Source organism: Carassius auratus, unplaced genomic scaffold (assembly GCF_003368295.1).
Source record: "Carassius auratus strain Wakin unplaced genomic scaffold, ASM336829v1 scaf_tig00217176, whole genome shotgun sequence".
Taxonomy (NCBI): Eukaryota; Metazoa; Chordata; class Actinopteri; order Cypriniformes; family Cyprinidae; genus Carassius; species Carassius auratus.
Window position 1 is genome coordinate 39,710 of NW_020528928.1, and position 7,828 is coordinate 47,537.

The 7,828-nt window shown below is 35.2% G+C and overlaps 1 long non-coding RNA gene across 2 annotated transcripts; it reads left to right on the forward strand.

Annotated features, from left to right (window-relative positions):
• The first annotated feature begins 3,596 nt into the window (after positions 1-3,596).
• On the forward strand, positions 3,597-7,041 carry LOC113100110 (uncharacterized). Of its 2 annotated transcripts, XR_003289573.1 has the most exons (4): positions 3,597-4,034; positions 5,310-5,504; positions 5,866-6,122; positions 6,749-7,041. It is a non-coding gene; the product is annotated as an uncharacterized LOC113100110 (long non-coding RNA). The 2 variants fall into 2 exon arrangements; XR_003289572.1 differs by having other exon boundaries at positions 3,602-4,034; positions 5,866-7,041.
• Positions 7,042-7,828: the final 787 nt, after the last annotated feature.

Genomic DNA, 7,828 nt, shown 5'->3' on the forward strand with positions numbered 1-7,828 from the left:
ATGAGGAATTTGTTGCTGATGTTTCTGTTCTCGGATTGAAAGTTAAATAAATGAAACCTCCAGCTTGTCACTTTTTCTATTACTTTCTCTCCTCAGACAAACATGAGCTTATCGTGTTTTTAACTCTGTTTTCCAATATATGCAATTATCTGGCTGCTGCATATGCAGCTGTAGCTTTGGAAAGATTAAATGTAATACTCCATGCTGCAGAAGATGCAGTTTTTCCACGTTTACACAAACTAGTTTATTATTTAGTATAATATTGTGCAATTTTCAAAAGGCAGTTATATATTTATTTTTGGAATGAAAAAAAATCTATTAAATGTAAGTCTTAGTTTAAGTGTCCATTTTAAATATCTATATGTAAAATCTAATGCCCATTGTTTCAGAACCTGGTGAGTTCCCCCCTTTAGCTTGGTTCGATTGGGCATATTGCATGGCAATCGCGCACAAATCTGTGCCAAAACAATCGGTTTGAGATTGCCTGAACGAGGTGGTCTCAACTCGATTGAAAATGAACTCTGGAGCATTGTGAACCTATTTCACAATGTATATTGTTATCGCGATATTACATTTACATTTATTCATTTAGCAGACACTTTTATCCAAAGCGACTTACAAATGAGGACAATGGAAGCAATCAAAAACAACAAAAAGAGCAATGATATATAAGTGCTATAACAAGTCTCAGTTATCTTAACACAGTACACGTAGCATGGGCTTTTAAATAATATAATAAATTAAAAGAAAACAGATAGCATAGAAAAAGAATAGAGCAAGCTAGTGTTAGAAGTCTTTATATATACTGTATATATATATATATATATATATATATATATATATATATATATACTGTATATACACATAATTGCATAATAAATGAAAAGAAAATAGAAATAAAAAAGATTAGAAAAGTTGTTCGATTTTTTTTAAAGAATAGTATTGGAATAGTGAGTGTCTGTGACGATCGTGTTCAGTGAGACACATGAGAGTGTTAGATCCAATTGCAGGTATGTCTTTATTAAGGATAATCCAAATTGTGGTCGAAACAAGCCAAGGTCAAAACCAAAAAGCAGTCCAAAACAAACAAACAAATAAACAAAGGAGGGAACAGGAAAGGGAACGGAACGGGAACTCGGAGGACAAAAAGACAAAGAAGAATCTTGGAGGACGAGAAGGCTTGAAACATGAAAGGTAAGGACTCAATACAATAAATCAATACAAACAACAGGAAAAGACTGGTAATTATAGGGAGGCTAATGACAATAAAGTGAATGCACCTGGTGCAATTAGCAGGAGTGCAATTACTGTGATGACAGGACAAGACTAGTGGAATTCTAGTGAAGTGCCTAAGGGGAAGTGAGCCCACTAGTGGACACCCAGGGAAACAGAGACTAGACAGCATGACAGCGTTAAAGTTAGAGAGTCAAATAAAGATGGAAGAGATGGGTTTTAAGCCGATTCTTGAAGATGGCTAAGGACTCAGCTGCTCAGATTGAGTTGGGGAGACCATTCCACCAGGAGGGAACATTTAATTTAAAAGTCTGTAAAAGAGACTTTGTGCTTCTTTGGTATGGCACAATCAAGCGACGTTCACTTGCAGAACGCAAGCTTCTAGAGGGCACATAAGTCTGAAGTAATAAATTTAGGTAAATGGGTGCAGAGCCAGTGGTAGTTTTGTAGGCAAAGATCAATGCCTTGAATTATGCGATATACCGGTATTGGCGATAACCGTGATATTCAAAGTAACAATTATAGATATCAGATTAATTTAGTGTGTGACGATATACCGGTATTAGTAATAACCGCAATGTAAATACTCCAGTGCCAGTACATGGTTGAGCTCCCAGGTGGCAGTATTGTGCCTTAACACTGACACCTGTTACACAAGAAGAAGACGCAGTGCTGCAGCTACTCTGAGGAGAGCTGTGTTCATCAGAGTAAGATGCCATTATTTTTCTAGTCATAGAATGAGAAACGGCATATTAACCTGTTAACAGTGGTTTTCTGTATTCATATATTTAAGTAAAGGGTGATTATTTTAAGTACCACATTTTCTTTAAGTGGAATCCCAGAAAATGAACCGTGGCACTTTGACCAATGAGAGAACAGTTTCCTTGCATGTGACTTGTATCATCAAATTGAAAGCGAACCACACCAAGAATAAAAAGCAACTTTTGTAAAATTTTAATCCCTGTTTCGGAAACAAAGGATTCGATCTACTGGTGTGAAAGCACCTTTAGACTGTCACTCAGAAACTCTATTTAAGTCACTCAGCATAATGGTATCAAATTATTAAAAACATAATTATACACCAAAATAGGAAAAGACACAAGGCTGGGATTTAAATGTGAACACAGCAGTTTGGTGCTAAATGTGTATTAATGGTTTACGAATAATGACTGTATTCAAATCAGTTTTCTTTAAAAAGTGTTTTAGTTATGTATATCATAGTTTTTCACTAAACATCGTAGAGAATCCTCGTGCTCATTGGCTGCAGTCTGTAGATATGCTAGTATCTTAGGGTTGTTTGTTGATGCGAAGAGTGCTAATTAGACAGTTGAAAACACTTATTCACATTTTACCAGCAGAGAAAATGGGAGAAAAAATAGAAAAGCTCTGAAGTAAAAAAAAAAAAAAAAAAAACACTGACAAAGACAAAACCGAGCAAACACAATGGACAACAATACAAAAGACAACGTGATGATGACGGAGAAAACCCAAGCTGCAGCGTTTTGATTGTGCAGGTAAATGAATTACTGTGCAGTTTTCTAACACTCTTGTAAAACAGCAATGCCACATCCTTATAGCTACAGATGTAAATTAAACAGACACAATGTGTTTGCATGCATGTGTAGTTTACTGACTTGAAATCAGTATCAAAAAGCTCCATTAACACTGATAACTGTTGGATTATTTGTGGAAGCGTTTCATCCAAACACCTCTCAAGAGCTGCATGCTGCTCTGGTCTGAAGAGACTGAGTGCTGCCCACAGGGAATAAAAAAAGAGAAATCCCTTTCCTTCACCTCCATCTAGAGATCACAGGGAGAAAGAAAATTATAATAATTAAGAGTGCAATCAAGAAGAAATGTATATGTGTGCAATTTGTGTGTTACAGGTTTTGAGTCCCATGACCGAAATTTGATATAAGAGTTATAATTATAAAAAAAAAAAAAAACATGAAGGATCTGATTATGGATACATCCACCACTTTAATGAATCACACACTAAGAGATTTTGAGAGAGTCATTAAGTCTCTAATTGTAGAAAAAAAAGATTGAACATTGGATGAAAAATTACACAAAAGAATCTCCCCACACTTTGAATATTGTGCATAATAAATAAATAAAAAGTAAAACATTTAAAGTGCAGTTGGTAACTTTTGGCGCTCGTGTCTGGTGGAAGAATATTGTGTGACGGATAAATACAACAAAATAAAATGATACGACTGGTATAAAAACTGTGACCTTTACGTGACCAAGATGTAACATAGAGAATCCGGCCTTTTTTTTAAATTAAAAGATCGTTATGGCTCAGCGCACTTTTACCTGTTATTTGTTTTGCAAGAATCCGCTGCTCCCGGCTCTTTATGGAATAAAATCACTTTCAAAAATAATCGCACGTAATTCAAAACATTTGTGTGTAATTTTAATATACTCGTGCGTAATTTAAAACTATTGTACGTAATTCTGTTTTTTGTCAGAGTTGGATTCCAAAATCTACGGCCACGACAGTTTACAGATACGCGATTTTGTGTGTTTTTTAGAGTACAACTCTAAAATGTACGACTGTGACAGTTTACAGACACGGCGCTTTTTTTCACAATAGCTCTGTTACACACACGACATGCGAATTACGACAACGAAATGCAGTGTGCGAAACGGCTGTCAAAAATACGTCATTAAGGTCACAGGCATTACTATCCGAGGGAAGATGAATCGATTCAACGAAGTGCGCATGCGCCTTACCAAAGTTTTAAACCACTGGCGCCGAACTGGCGGATCAACAGCCAAGCGCTCACACCTCGTCTCAGGTAAGTTAATAATAATAATTATTTTTTTTTAATCTGACATGTTTAAGCTGGGGTCATCAAACTTGTTCCAGGCTGTCATGAGGTCGGAGCTAATCTCTGAAGGACACGGGCCCTCCAGGACCGAACTTGACGACCCCTGTGTTTAAGGGTTAACGTTAGTTATAACTAATAACAGAGAGTATCAATATTACAGAGATAGTAATCGTTTGTTAACATGGACAAATGGTGCATAGTCTAATTAAATATGTGCTAATTTGCATAAATACCACAACAGATTAAACATTGGGTCTAGCCAGGTGAAAATGTCTTGTTAAATTTTGTTGACAAATAACAGTAAAATGCTTAATATTAAGATCTGAGTGGAACCCATTTAGGCTACCCATGAGCATCAATACAGAGAGTCAGGAAGAAGTACTTTGGTTCCTACTTGGCTGGTTCCTTTATTAATTTTTAAAAGATTATATTTGGGGCTGTTTCTGGGGGACGAGTCTGAGGCAAGAACATGAGACAATAGTAAGGAGAATGCAGAAGACAAAAAGTAGGCAAAATAAAAAGTAAATTTCATGAAACAGTCCCACGGACCAAACTAATAAAGGCTGGTTTCTAAAGTACTTCTTCCTGCCTCTCTTTATTAATGCTCATGGGTAGCCTAAACTGGTTCCATTCAGACCTTAATATTAAGTATTTTACTGTTATCAACAAGATCGAACAAGACATTTTCACCTGGCTATACCCAATGTTTAGATCTGTTGTGGTATTTATGCAAATTAGCACATAAATACAGAAAGAAATGACTGTGTAAGTTAAATTGTTTTTAAACCATTGATTTATCTCTATCAACATAATCACACACAATATTGTAGTAACAAGATGTTGTAATCTTTATTTGCTGGAAAATGACAATCAGTCAAGTTTGTGTTTTAAGCACATCTGACACATCCCTACACCTGAAATGTAAAGCAGAACGAGCTCCACTTGCAGGTTATTGTAGAATATGTAAGCACACTGACATATGCATAATTTATTTTTGCACTGTTAATCAATTTTACATTTTCACTTAGTGCAGGTTAATGTAAGGAAGATAATGTACTACAGATATTTAAATCCTTTTTGTATGTACTCCACTTCTTCACTGCCTGACCATCATCTTAATGTTTATGCAGTTCAATGTTTTTATTATTTTTTATATCTAAAGCACCTTGTTCAGTAAGTATTTAGTTGTTTTTCATATATGTCACGGTCTAAGCATGATCTGTTTCTGTTGTTCTGATGAAGGAAACTTGTGTTGGGGAGGATTCAATATCTGTTGAGGCTCATGTGAATGTGTTATAAAGTGAAACACATCCAGACACATGGCTGTCAAAGACCACACGACAGGACCATTCTCCTGGAGACGCTGAGAAAGCATTGAAGGAATCTCTGGAGGAGGATGTACTCAAAAAATACACATACTTCAGGACACCTGCTGGAGTGAGTATATTAAAGAAAAAAAAAACTCATCAACTGTAAAATATCATGTTTCACATATTTTCAGGTAATATTTTATTCTTCTGTACCTTTTTAGCCCATCTGTTAAACATTTAAAGCAATAGTTTTAGAAAACAATGTAAGATTTATCCGTGTATACAAGAACATGAAATGCATGGTATATTGTGAACCTTATACATTAGCTTCTGATTGTTTCTGCAGTGTATGTAGCTACACTGTCTGAGCCAAAGAGAATGCAACAGAATCTGATGAATCTGAAAAGTGTTTTCTTTTTTTTTTTTCTTGTTGTTATTATTATTATTATTGTTGTTGTTATTCTTTTTATTTATTTATTTTATGAAAGGGGGACCCGGCTACACCTTTCCTACCGTACACCTGATGGATACTGACTGTAAAATGTCAATCATAGTTCGAGGGCTCAGTGTGGTGACAGAAGATGGAACAGATGTGTGTCAGTGCACCAGCCTTGATGAAGCCTTCATAACAGCCTTCTGGATGTATTCTGCTTTCAACATTGCATATCCACCACACATGAGAAAGACACTGACTTTCCTTCAGAGGGACATTGTCAACATTAGAAGATGGAGACAAGCACTGCCAGTAACTTTACTCTGAATGATTAGCCTCTTTTATTAGATCCTCATGCCTTGACTGTACCATTGCACAAAGTGCACTCGAAGGACATTCACTCTTTTGAAGTTAACCCAACACTTTGGAGTTGTACATGCACATGAACCAAATAGCTTACTCTATTCTTTTTTCTATTCTATCTGTTTTCTTTTTATTTATTATATTATTTAAAAGCCCTTGCTACGTGTAATGTGTTAAGCTAACTGAGACTTGTTAAAGCTCTTATATATCATTGCTCTTTTTGTTTTTTTTGATGGCTTCAACTCTGTCCTCATCTGTAAGTCGATTTGAATAAAAGCGTCTGCTAAATGAATAAATGTAAATGTAAATATTAGTATAACCTGTGGTATAGATGAGTGCCAGTCAACTTTTTTCTGATTCCATTCTGTTAGAAACCATGCACAGGAAGCATATGTAGTACTTTTGTTACTCAGTGAATAGTCAGTAGTACAGTTGTATTATAATATAATGGAGAAGGGTCTGGCTGCAGACTTGCACTCTCAGACACTTGCGCTTCTTTTTTTATTGGATATTTTATTCTACTTATTGGTTACTTCTTGTTTGAATCTCTCAACATTTGTTTTTCTCTCGTGTAGGTATGGTTGACTGGAAGTCTGTCAGTCCAGATGTGAGGAAGACACAGAGTGGAGCTGGAGCTCAGCAGATGTGTGATGCTGTAGATACTGTGGTCTTGGAAAGAAGGGATCTTCACAGCTTTCTATTCAGACAAAGAGTTTGCTGGATTCTGTTCTATGGACTGCTACTACAGAATGAATGAATGAATGAGTGGTCTATCTATCTATCTATCTATCTATCTATCTATCTATCTATCTTTTTACTTGAATTGGTGAATGAAACTGAAAGCTAAATAAATGTTTTAGTGGATAAACCTGTGTCTGTTTGATTAATTGGTTAATGTCACTTAAAACAAGGTTACTAAACTCTGCTGACTAATTTTTTAATTTATTAGTTTTTTTTTTTTTACTAATTTTTCTCTATCAGGCAAAACCTAGTTTTCTAGTGTAACTTTAATTTGTTGACTGATGTATTAACTAACATTAACTATGAGCAATGCATTTGATACAGTATTTATTAAACTTTGTTAATTTATAAAAATACAGCTGTACGTTGTTTGTTCTTCTTAGTTCACTAATGTTAACAAATACAGCTGACTTTAAATTACTTTAACTTAAGAACATCAAGTGCAACTAACCGTGTTAAGAGACATTTGTATTATCAAAAATAATTGTAATCTGTTTTTGATTATTGATAAACTAAGACCTAAACGTGCGGTGGTGATTACGTCAGTAAGCCGTTTTGAAGGTACTTTCGAAGTTTAGTTTAATTTAAAACAATATTATTTACATCATTAACGCTGTTTTTACATTGGATAAATAATTTTTTTTTTTTTTTTTAGGATTATGTGTTTAATTTATCGCTTTCTATGAATCTATAGGCCAATAGCGATTAAGAGTATGACTCTTCGTTGAATCGATTCATCTTCCCTCGGATAGTAATGCCTGTGACCTTGATGACGTATTTTTGACAGCCGTTTCACACACCGCATTTCGTGGTCGTAATTCGCATGTCGTGTGTATAACAGAGCTATTGTGAAAACAAGCGCCGTGTCTGTAAACTGTCACAGTCGTGCATTTTAGAGTTGTACTCTAAAAAAC